Source organism: Thalassophryne amazonica, chromosome 12 (assembly GCF_902500255.1).
Source record: "Thalassophryne amazonica chromosome 12, fThaAma1.1, whole genome shotgun sequence".
Classification (NCBI taxonomy): Eukaryota; Metazoa; Chordata; class Actinopteri; order Batrachoidiformes; family Batrachoididae; genus Thalassophryne; species Thalassophryne amazonica.
The window spans coordinates 11,579,613-11,592,569 of NC_047114.1; the positions used below are offsets into that span (position 1 = coordinate 11,579,613).

Genomic DNA, 12,957 nt, shown 5'->3' on the forward strand with positions numbered 1-12,957 from the left:
TGTCTTAGGCCCCCTTCTTTTCTCCCTTTATGTAGCACACGTTGTTTGATCAAACTTTTTTCTAAACCTGTGAGACACATCGAAGTGGACACGGTTCGAAAAATTAAGCTGGTTTTCAGTGAAAATTTTAACGGCTGATGAGAGATTTTGAGGTGATTCTGTCGCTTTAAGGACTTCCCACGGTGCGAGACGTCGCTCAGCGCTCTCAGCCGCCATCGTCAGCCTGTTCAAGCTGAAAACCTCCACATTTCAGGCTCTATTGATCCAGGACGTCGTGAGAGAACAGAGAAGTTTCAGAAGAAGTCGGTTTCAGCATTTTATCCGGATATTCCACTGTTAAAGGAGATTTTTTTAATGAAAGACGTGCGGACGGGTCCGCGCGTCGGGACGCAGCCGACGCGGTGCGGCGGCACAGGAAAAACACCTCCGTGTTGATAACCATTTGTAAAATCCAGGCGGCTTTTGATGGCTTTCAGTGGAGTGAGTATATGAGAAATTAGCCACCAGTAGAGGCAAGCCTCTACTGGTGGTTGGCTCTCACTGCGGTATTGTATCACTTCCTGTTCCGGAGCACAGCGGTGTTTTTCTGTATCTGTTAGCTGTTTAATCTGCGCAGTTAGATTGATCTAGTTATCTAGATTACGATTTGTTTCCCAGTGTAATCTTTACGTGCCTTAACTAAAGCACTCCTTCTGCTGAATCACCTCTAAATTATTTACACATTATTCACTTTGCGTGTTTTTAGGAATCCGCTAGCTTAGCGTAGCTACTAGCTCTTAGCCGATTTAGCATGGCGGCTTCTCCTGTCTCTCCCACACTTTTCTGCTCTGGGTGTGAAATGTTTAGTTATTCCTCGGCCTCCTTTAGCAGTAACGGTACTTGTAATAAGTGTAGCTTATTCGTAGCTTTGGAGGCCAGGCTGGGCGAATTGGAGACTCAGCTCCGCACCGTGGAAAATTCTACAGTTAGCCAGGCCCCTGTAGTTGGTGCGGACCAAGGTAGCTTAGTCGCCGTTAGTTCCTCCCTGGCAGATCCCGAGCAGCCGGGAAAGCAGGCTGACTGGGTGACTGTGAGGAGGAAGCGTAGCCCTAAACAGAAGCCCTGTGTACACCGCCAACCCGTTCACATCTCTAACCGTTTTTCCCCACTCGACGACACACCCGCCGAGGATCAAACTCTGGTTATTGGCGACTCTGTTTTGCGAAATGTGAAGTTAGCGACACCAGCAACCATAGTCAATTGTCTTCCGGGGGCCAGAGCAGGCGACATTGAAGGAAATTTGAAACTGCTGGCTAAGGCTAAGCGTAAATTTGGTAAGATTGTAATTCACGTCGGCAGTAATGACACCCGGTTACGCCAATCGGAGGTCACTAAAATTAACATTAAATCGGTGTGTAACTTTGCAAAAACAATGTCGGACTCTGTAGTTTTCTCTGGGCCCCTCCCCAATCAGACCGGGAGTGACATGTTTAGCCGCATGTTCTCCTTGAATTGCTGGCTGTCTGAGTGGTGTCCAAAAAATGAGGTGGGCTTCATAGATAATTGGCAAAGCTTCTGGGGAAAACCTGGTCTTGTTAGGAGAGACGGCATCCATCCCACTTTGGATGGAGCAGCTCTCATTTCTAGAAATCTGGCCAATTTTCTTAAATCCTCCAAACCGTGACTATCCAGGGTTGGGACCAGGAAGCAGAGTTGTAGTCTTACACACCTCTCTGCAGCTTCTCTCCCCCTGCCATCCCCTCATTACCCCATCCCCATAGAGACGGTGCCTGCTCCCAGACTACCAATAACCAGCAAAAATCTATTTAAGCATAAAAATTCAAAAAGAAAAAATAATATAGCACCTTCAACTGCACCACAGACTAAAACAGTTAAATGTGGTCTATTAAACATTAGGTCTCTCTCTTCTAAGTCCCTGTTGGTAAATGATATAATAATTGATCAACATATTGATTTATTCTGCCTTACAGAAACCTGGTTACAGCAGGATGAATATGTTAGTTTAAATGAGTCAACACCCCCGAGTCACACTAACTGTCAGAATGCTCGTAGCACGGGCCGGGGCAGAGGATTAGCAGCAATCTTCCATTCCAGCTTATTAATTAATCAAAAACCCAAACATTTACATTTACTCTGATGGACTACCCAGCACTGGGGAATAAGTTTCATTACACTAGAAGTCTTTCAGAAAGCGCTGTAACTAGGTTTAAGGATATGATTCCTTCTTTATGTTCTCTAATGCCATATACCAACACAGTGCAGAGTAGCTACCTAAACTCTGTAAGTGAGATAGAGTATCTCATCAATAGTTTTGGCTCAATAGTATAGAGCCTTCAGCTTTCAATCAATCAATCAATTTTTTTATATAGCGCCAAATCACAACAAACAGTTGCCCCAAGGTGCTTTATATTGTAAGGCAAGGCCATACAATAATTATGTAAAACCCCAACGGTCAAAACGACCCCCTGTGAGCAAGCACTTGGCTACAGTGGGAAGGAAAAACTCCCTTTTAACAGGAAGAAACCTCCAGCAGAACCAGGCTCAGGGAGGGGCAGTCTTCTGCTGGGACTGGTTGGGGCTGAGGGAGAGAACCAGGAAAAAGACATGCTGTGGAGGGGAGCAGAGATCGATCACTAATGATTAAATGCAGAGTGGTGCATACAGAGCAAAAAGAGAAAGAAACAGTGCATCATGGGAACCCCCCAGCAGTCTACGTCTATAGCAGCATAACTAAGGGATGGTTCAGGGTCACCTGATCCAGCCCTAACTATAAGCTTTAGCAAAAAGGAAAGTTTTAAGCCTAATCTTAAAAGTAGAGAGGGTGTCTGTCTCCCTGATCTGAATTGGGAGCTGGTTCCACAGGAGAGGAGCCTGAAAGCTGAAGGCTCTGCCTCCCATTCTACTCTTACAAACCCTAGGAACTACAAGTAAGCCTGCAGTCTGAGAGCGAAGCGCTCTATTGAGGTGATATGGTACTACGAGGTCCCTAAGATAAGATGGGACCTGATTATTCAAAACCTTGTAAGTAAGAAGAAGAATTTTAAATTCTATTCTAGAATTAACAGGAAGCCAATGAAGAGAGGCCAATATGGGTGAGATATGCTCTCTCCTTCCAGTCCCCGTCAGTACTCTAGCTGCAGCATTTTGAATTAACTGAAGGCTTTTTAGGGAACTTTTAGGACAACCTGATAATAATGAATTACAATAGTCCAGCCTAGAGGAAATAAATGCATGAATTAGTTTTTCAGCATCACTCTGAGACAAGACCTTTCTAATTTTAGAGATATTGCGTAAATGCAAAAAAGCAGTCCTACATATTTGTTTAATATGCGCTTTGAATGACATATCCTGATCAAAAATGACTCCAAGATTTCTCACAGTATTACTAGAGGTCAGGGTAATGCCATCCAGAGTAAGGATCTGGTTAGACACCATGTTTCTAAGATTTGTGGGGCCAAGTACAATAACTTCAGTTTTATCTGAGTTTAAAAGCAGGAAATTAGAGGTCATCCATGTCTTTATGTCTGTAAGACAATCCTGCAGTTTAGCTAATTGGTGTGTGTCCTCTGGCTTCATGGATAGATAAAGCTGGGTATCATCTGCGTAACAATGAAAATTTAAGCAATACCGTCTAATAATACTGCCTAAGGGAAGCATATATAAAGTGAATAAAATTGGTCCTAGCACAGAACCTTGTGGAACTCCATAATTAACTTTAGTCTGTGAAGAAGATTCCCTATTTACATGAACAAATTGTAATCTATTAGAAAATGAAAAATAACTCAGACAGAACAATCGGAGAGAAAGAGTCTAACCAAATACCGGCATCACTGAAAGCAGCCAAAGATAACGATACGTCTTTGGGATGGTTATGAGTAATTTTTTCTCTAATAGTTAAAATTTTGTTAGCAAAGAAAGTCATGAAGTCATTACTAGTTAAAGTTAATGGAATACTCTGCTCAATAGAGCTCTGACTCTTTGTCAGCCTGGCTACAGTGCTGAAAAGAAACCTGGGGTTGTTCTTATTTTCTTCAATTAGTGATGAGTAGAAAGATGTCCTAGCTTTACGGAGGGCTTTTTTATAGAGCAACAGACTCTTTTTCCAGGCTAAGTGAAGATCTTCTAAATTAGTGAGACGCCATTTCCTCTCCAACTTACGGGTTATCTGCTTTAAGCTACGAGTTTGTGAGTTATACCACGGAGTCAGACACTTCTGATTTAAAGCTCTCTTTTTCAGAGGAGCTACAGCATCCAAAGTTGTCTTCAATGAGGATGTAAAACTATTGACGAGATACTCTATCTCCCTTACAGAGTTTAGGTAGCTACTCTGCACTGTGTTGTTATATGGCATTAGAGAACATAAAGAAGGAATCATATCCTTAAACCTAGTTACAGTGCTTTCTGAAAGACTTCTAGTGTAATGAAACTTATTCCCTACTGCTGGGTAGTCCATCAGAGTAAATGTAAATGTTATTAAGAAATGATCAGACAGAAGGGAGTTTTCAGGGAATACTGTTAAGTCTTCTATTTCCATACCATAAGTCAGAACAAGATCTAAGATATGATTAAAGTGGTGGGTGGACTCATTTACTTTTTGAGCAAAGCCAATAGAGTCTAATAATAGATTAAATGCAGTGTTGAGGCTGTCATTCTCAGCATCTGTGTGGATGTTAAAATCGCCCACTATAATTATCTTATCTGAGCTAAGCGCTAAGTCAGACAAAAGGTCTGAAAATTCACAGAGAAACTCACAGTAACGACCAGGTGGACGATAGATAATAACAAATAAAACTGGTTTTTGGGACTTCCAATTTGGATGGACAAGACTAAGAGACAAGCTTTCAAATGAATTAAAGCTCTGTCTGGGTTTTTGATTAATTAATAAGCTGGAATGGAAGATTGCTGCTAATCCTCCGCCCCGGCCCGTGCTACGAGCATTCTGACAGTTAGTGTGACTCGGGGGTGTTGACTCATTTAAACTAACATATTCATCCTGCTGTAACCAGGTTTCTGTTAGGCAGAATAAATCAATATGTTGATCAATTATTATATCATTTACCAACAGGGACTTAGAAGAGAGAGACCTAATGTTTAATAGACCACATTTAACTGTTTTAGTCTGTAGTGCAGTTGAAGGTGCTATATTATTTTTTCTTTTTGAATTTTTATGCTTAAATAGATTTTTGCTGGTTATTGGTAGTCTGGGAGCAGGCACCGTCTCTACGGGGATGGGGTAATGAGGGGATGGCAGGGGGAGAGAAGCTGCAGAGAGGTGTGTAAGACTACAACTCTGCTTCCTGGTCCCAACCCTAGATTGTCACGGTTTGGAGGATTTAAGAAAATTGGCCAGATTTCTAGAAATGAGAGCTGCTCCATCCAAAGTGGGATGGATGCCGTCTCTCCTAACAAGACCAGGTTTTCCCCAGAAGCTTTGCCAATTATCTATGAAGCCCACCTCATTTTTTGGACACCACTCAGACAGCCAGCAATTCAAGGAGAACATGCGGCTAAACATGTCACTCCCGGTCCGATTGGGGAGGGGCCCAGAGAAAACTATAGAGTCCGACATTGTTTTTGCAAAGTTACACACCGATTTAATGTTAATTTTAGTGACCTCCGATTGGCGTAACCGGGTGTCATTACTGCCGACGTGAATTACAATCTTACCAAATTTACGCTTAGCCTTAGCCAGCAGTTTCAAATTTCCTTCAATGTCGCCTGCTCTGGCCCCCGGAAGACAATTGACTATGGTTGCTGGTGTCGCTAACTTCACATTTCTCAAAACAGAGTCGCCAATAACCAGAGTTTGATCCTCGGCGGGTGTGTCGTCGAGTGGGGAAAAACGGTTAGAGATGTGAACGGGTTGGCGGTGTACACGGGGCTTCTGTTTAGGGCTACGCTTCCTCCTCACAGTCACCCAGTCAGCCTGCTTTCCCGGCTGCTCGGGATCTGCCAGGGAGGAACTAACGGCGACTAAGCTACCTTGGTCCGCACCAACTACAGGGGCCTGGCTAACTGTAGAATTTTCCACGGTGCGGAGCCGAGTCTCCAATTCGCCCAGCCTGGCCTCCAAAGCTACGAATAAGCTACACTTATTACAAGTACCGTTACTGCTAAAGGAGGCCGAGGAATAACTAAACATTTCACACCCAGAGCAGAAAAGTGCGGGAGAGACAGGAGAAGCCGCCATGCTAAATCGGCTAAGAGCTAGTAGCTACGCTAAGCTAGCGGATTCCTAAAAACACGCAAAGTGAATAATGTGTAAATAATTTAGAGGTGATTCAGCAGAAGGAGTGCTTTAGTTAAGGCACGTAAAGATTACACTGGGAAACAAATCGTAATCTAGATAACTAGATCAATCTAACTGCGCAGATTAAACAGCTAACAGATACAGAAAAACACCGCTGTGCTCCGGAACAGGAAGTGATACAATACCGCAGTGAGAGCCAACCACCAGTAGAGGCAAGCAAGAGCAAGAAGTCAGAGTATCAGAGTCAGGCTTCTCTCCTGTGGAACCAGCTCCCAGTTCAGATCAGGGAGACAGACACCCTCTCTACTTTTAAGATTAGGCTTAAAACTTTCCTTTTTGCTAAAGCTTATAGTTAGGGCTGGATCAGGTGACCCTGAACCATCCCTTAGTTATGCTGCTATAGACGTAGACTGCTGGGGGGTTCCCATGATGCACTGTTTCTTTCTCTTTTTGCTCTGTATGCACCACTCTGCATTTAATCATTAGTGATCGATCTCTGCTCCCCTCCACAGCATGTCTTTTTCCTGGTTCTCTCCCTCAGCCCCAACCAGTCCCAGCAGAAGACTGCCCCTCCCTGAGCCTGGTTCTGCTGGAGGTTTCTTCCTGTTAAAAGGGAGTTTTTCCTTCCCACTGTAGCCAAGTGCTTGCTCACAGGGGGTCGTTTTGACCGTTGGGGTTTTACATAATTATTGTATGGCCTTGCCTTACAATATAAAGCGCCTTGGGGCAACTGTTTGTTGTGATTTGGCGCTATATAAAAAAATTGATTGATTGATTGATTGATTGATATTGCGGCGTTTTGGGATTACCTTTCACTGCTGTGCAGATGATACTCAGTTATGAGGTCTATTAGAAAAGTATCCGACCTTATTAGTTTTTTCAAAAACCATATGGATTTGAATCACGTGTGATTGCGTCAGACAAGTTTGAACCCTCGTGTGCATGCGTGGGTTTTTCCACGCCTGTCGGTTGTGTCATTCGCTTGTGAGCAGGCTTTGAGTGAGGAGTGGTCCACCCCTTCGGCGGATTTTCATTGTCAGGAAATGGCGGAATGATTTGGGCTTTTTTTCCATCAGAATATTTTCAGAAACTGTTAGAGACTGGCAGCTGGAAACCATTAGAAAAATTTATCTGGCTTTCGGTGAAAATTTTACGGACTTCACAGAGAATAAGGACTGTTACTACAGCTTTAAGGACGGCTTTAAGGACGCTCGGCGCGCCGCGCTCCATGCCGCCATCGAGAGCCACAAACCACCGGATCATTTCTAAACGGATGGCTCTGTGGAGCCGGGACCGTCGTGTGCACTTTCTCTGGTTATCACAAGAGCTGGACATCAACCATTTTCCGGCAGATTTCACTTTTAACAAGAGATATTGTCATGGAAAGCCGAGCGGAGGCTTCACGCATCACGACCGATTTGCTGATGGAGCGAGACAAAGGAACACCTCCATTTTGGTCTCACAAGGACGGCTTTGAGATGGCGTTCAGACAGCTGTCGGTGGTTTTTCCATCGAGTGATTATCCGAGAAATTGTGGATGTGCCTGGACATGCCAGAACATGTCCCGTGAGGCTTCATCACGGCGTTGCTGTGCGCCATGCGGCACCGCCGCGACGCGTGAAGCCTCCGCTCCTCTTTCCATGACAAAAACTCCTGTAACAGTGGAATGTGCCGTTCATTTCCAAACTGGACGCTGTGTTTTATCCGGGACGTCGTCTGACTAGCACAGGAATTGTGAAAAGACGTGGACATCAGCACTTTTTCGGCACATTGAGACAGACGTGCAGAGGAATTCCGTGCCTCGCGGCGATGCCGCATGGTGCAAAGCAACGCCGTGATGAAGCCTCACGGGACATGTTCTGGCATGTCCAGGCACAGCCACAATTTCTTGGATAATCACTTGATGGAAAACCCACCAACAGCTGTCTAAACGCCATCTCAAAGCCGTCCTGTGAGACCAAAACGGAGGTATTCCTTTGTCTCGCTCCATCAGCAAATCTGTCGTGGCGCGCGAAGCCTCTGCTCGGCTTTCCATGACAAAATCTCTTGTTAAAAGTGAAATCTGCCGGAAAATGGTTGATGTCCAGCTCTTGTGATAACCAGAGAAAGTGCACACGACGGTCCCGGCTCCACAGAGCCATCCGTTTAGAAATGATCCGGTGGTTTGTGGCTCTCGATGGCGGCATGGAGCGCGGCGCGCCGAGCGTCCTTAAAGCCGTCCTTAAAGCTGTAGTAACAGTCCTTATTCTCTGTGAAGCCCATAAAATTTTCACTGAAAGCCAGATAAATTTTTCTAATGGTTTCCAGCTGCCAGTCTCTAACAGTTTCTGAAAAAATTCTGATGGAAAAAAAAAGCCCAAATCATTCCGCCATTTCCTGACAATGAAAATCCGCCGAGGGGGTGGACCACTCCTCACTCAAAGCCTGCTCACAGGCGAATGACGCAACCGAGAGGCATGGAAAAACTCATGACTGCGCATGAGGGTTCAAGCTTGTCTGACGCAATCACACGTGATTCAAATCCATATGGTTTTTGAAAAAAATAATAAGGTCGGATACTTTTCTAATAGACCTTGTATATATGCTGATAACTGCTGGTAATCTTGTTCATATAAAATCCTTAGAAGATTGCCTTGCAGCAGTGAGAAGTTGGATGTCTCGAAACTTCCTACTTTTCAACTCCAATAAGACGGAAATGATGGTTCTTGGTCCAGTGAGACATCGGCATCAATTTGACCAGTTAACACTCAGCCTAGGCTCGTGTGTCATACATTACACTGACAGAGGAACCTTGGGGTAATTTTTGATCCTTCGTTGGCCTTTGGCCTCCATGTTAGAAATATTACTAGGACTGCTTTCTTCCACCTGCGAATATAGCGAAGATTCGTCCCATCTTGTCTATGGCTGATGCTGAGACCCTGATCCATGTGCTCATCTCTTCTTGATTGGACTACTGCAATATTCTATTTTCTGGTTTACTGCAGTCTAGCATTAGGGCTCTCCAATTGGTTCAAAATGCTGCAGCCAGACTTTTGACACGAAGGAGAAAGTTTGACCACATTACACCCATTTTGGCGTCTCTTCACTGGCTTCCTGTCCCAGTGAGATCAGATTTTAAGGTTCTGCTACTAACCTATAAAATTATTCATGGACTGGCACCTCCCTACCTAGCTGACCTAATTAAACCTTACGTACCGGCCTGGGCTTTATGTTCTCAGGGTGCAGGACTACTTTGTGTCCCTCGGGTGAATAAGAAGTCTGTGGGTCACAGAGCTTTCTCTTATCATGCCCCTGTTCTGTGGAATGATCTCCCTGCGTCAATAAAATAATCAAATTCTGTGGAGACTTTCAAGTCCAGACTTAAGACACACTTCTTTTCCCTTTCATATGGTTAGCATATTGGTACAGTTTTCTTTTACGCTTTTTACTCTTTTAATTCATGTTATTAGTAATTGGAGCAGGCTGCAGCCTCAACTTTACCTAAATTGTGGGTCTTTTAGTGAAGCTTAGGGCTAGTGGCCGGCGATCACCTTAGTATTTCTTCTGTTTTTCTTGTTGATTAATGCTGGCAAATTATACTTTATTTTTTGTCTTTCTGATGCCTGATTCTGTTTTTTCTCTGTTTAAGGTGCAGCTCCATCCAGAGATGGGAGTTGTATTTGTGTTGGCGACTCTCCTGTCCTGTGCACCAACAGCAATTCTTGTATATTTGTCCGTGAATTGCTCTGTGAATTGTTTCTGTAATTTATGTTTGTAGCATGGCCCAAGCAGAGAGTCACCCCTTTGAATCTGGTCTGCTTGAGGTTTCTTCCTCAGAGGGAGTTTTTCCTTACCACTGTTGCTCTGGGGGTTGGTAACGTTAGACCTTACCTGTGTGAAGCGCCTTGAGGCAACTCTGTTGTGATTTGGTGCTATATAAAGGAAAATAAATTGAAATTGAAATTGAAATTGTCAAGGGTCAATGAGCTTACCAAACCAATTTTGTGTTCCAGTAATTAGTGCTAAATGTATTCAAATCAATAAAATGACAAGGGTGCCCAAATTTATGCACCTGCCTAATTTTGTTTACAGAATTATTGCACACTTTCTGTAAATACTAGAAACTTCATTTCACTTCTCAAATATCAGTGTGTTCGTTTGCTATATGATATGTAGTATGAATAAGTACAAATCAGGGCAAATCACAGCAAAACAGCTCGTATGATCAAACCACGAAAACATTGAGCTGACAGGCAGGGGCGAACGATCCCGCTGCGATGATTTTGTGCACATCCATGAGCGTGCACAAAACCGTTGCAGCAGGAACACAGCACAAGCAGCTGGAGCATGTGGAACCACATCGCACAGCTGCTGTGGAAAAAAAAAATACATGCGACCCACGGGATTGGAACCTGCAATTTACAAAAACTTTGATTGCCAACTAGAAACTTTATCACTGCGCTACCATCACTGTCCTATAAAAGGTGCATAAAATGCCTGAAATCAGTAAGGAGCTAAACCATGGGTTAAAGTTCTCTGTCACAATGACAGATTTCCATCATTTGGAAAATTTAACCACACATACACACGCGCACGTGGTATCATGCATGTTTTGGGGCCGAAACATGATACTCTCATTGTCAAAGCCCCCATGTGATCATGTCTGTGCAGCATACATATCAAGATTTTATGCAAGTGTCCCCCCACCCCCGGCACGCCACATGTGTTGGGAGGGGGGAGTGGGGGGAACGCGACACACACGCACACATGCGATACACATGCTGGCCACGTGTGTGGCTTTTTGCAAAGCCACACTGGTGGGGGCACTTACACAAATTTCACAACTTGAAAGTGATCATCTGCTGACTGTTTTTGTGCTAATGGCATGAATAGCCACACATTTTCTAATTGCCAAGTGAGCGGTATTAGATGTTTGTGTGTGTCACCTGGAATTTGACACCTGCCGCGAGAGGGATTAACCGGGCTCTCACAGGGCACACTCTGTCTTTCAGCTGCTGGTGTGCGCAAATAGTTGTAGCAACAGGTGTTGGAGGCAGCTATGATTTTTCATGAGTGGCATGCAATTCCTCCTTCGTGCGCTAGTTGACTTAAATCGTATTATGTGTGAAGGGGCCTAACCAGGGACAGGGGTTGTAAATTAGTCGTGGGTAGAAACCTGCATGCATGACATCTGTTTTTATATTTCATAATAAATAATGTCACATCGACACTGGCATTTGTCCCTGTTCAATAAATGAAAGAAACGGCACTGTTCCAGGAACCAACCGCTGGCTGTGCTGTTCTTGAGGGAGGAACCTGATGAATTATTTTCATAATTGTTGTATAAGTAACTCATAATTGATCATTAATATTTATTTATTTATGGATTATGGATTATTTGTTACAGCCATGAAATATCAGAAAATGTTGAAAAAATATAATTAGTGTTTTCCAGAGTCTAAGATGATGCCGTTAAACGTGTTGTTTTGTCCAGAGAAAAAAGACATACACTTTACTGCCAGATAGGAGCAAAGATACTATGAAGTTAAATCAGAAATTATGCACATTTAAGAAGCTAAAATCAAAGAAGTAGGATTTTTTAATAACAAAGATTAATCAATTATCAAAATTGACAGTTATTCATGGGTTTATTGTTTCAGCTCTGGTTGACATTGGGGTTATGGCCCCTTCACACATAGCACGATTGAAGCCAAATAGCAGTCGTGAAAAATCGGAGCCGCCTCAAATGCCTCGTACAGTTGTCGACACAACCATTCAGCCACAGCACATGAACTCCACAGTCGAGTTGCACTCATGCTGGAAACCCAATTGAACAGCATCAAGATGAGGCACTGGCTGGCTGCAGCCATCTGACCATGGTCGCAACATTCGTACAGTATGTCGGACCACTCAGACTGCGGTCGAGGGGTTGCATGAAAGGATCTGGCATATCGCACCCTGGCCAAATCAATCAATCAATCAATCAATCAATTTTTTTATATAGCGCCAAATCACAACAAACAGTTGCCCCAAGGCGCTTTATATTGTAAGGCAAGGCCATACAATAATTATGTAAAACCCCAACGGTCAAAACGACCCCCTGTGAGCAAGCACTTGGCTACAGTGGGAAGGAAAAACTCCCTTTTAACAGGAAGAAACCTCCAGCAGAACCAGGCTCAGGGAGGGGCAGTCTTCTGCTGGGACTGGTTGGGGCTGAGGGAGAGAACCAGGAAAAAGACATGCTGTGGAGGGGAGCAGAGATCGATCACTAATGATTAAATGCAGAGTGGTGCATACAGAGCAAAAAGAGAAAGAAACAGTGCATCATGGGAACCCCCCAGCAGTCTACGTCTATAGCAGCATAACTAAGGGATGGTTCAGGGTCACCTGATCCAGCCCTAACTATAAGCTTTAGCAAAAAGGAAAGTTTTAAGCCTAATCTTAAAAGTAGAGAGGGTGTCTGTCTCCCTGATCTGAATTGGGAGCTGGTTCCACAGGAGAGGAGCCTGAAAGCTGAAGGCTCTGCCTCCCATTCTACTCTTACAAACCCTAGGAACTACAAGTAAGCCTGCAGTCTGAGAGCGAAGCGCTCTATTGGGGTGATATGGTACTACGAGGTCCCTAAGATAAGATGGGACCTGATTATTCAAAACCTTATAAGTAAGAAGAAGAGGCCAATATGGGTGAGATATGCTCTCTCCTTCTAGTCCCCGTCAGTACTCTAGCTG

At 44.0% G+C, this 12,957-nt stretch overlaps 1 protein-coding gene across 1 annotated transcript in view; it reads left to right on the top strand.

The window, feature by feature from the left end:
- The window catches only part of adcy8 (adenylate cyclase 8 (brain)), a 304,694-nt gene that overhangs the window by 45,634 nt on the left and 246,103 nt on the right, over window positions 1-12,957 (top strand).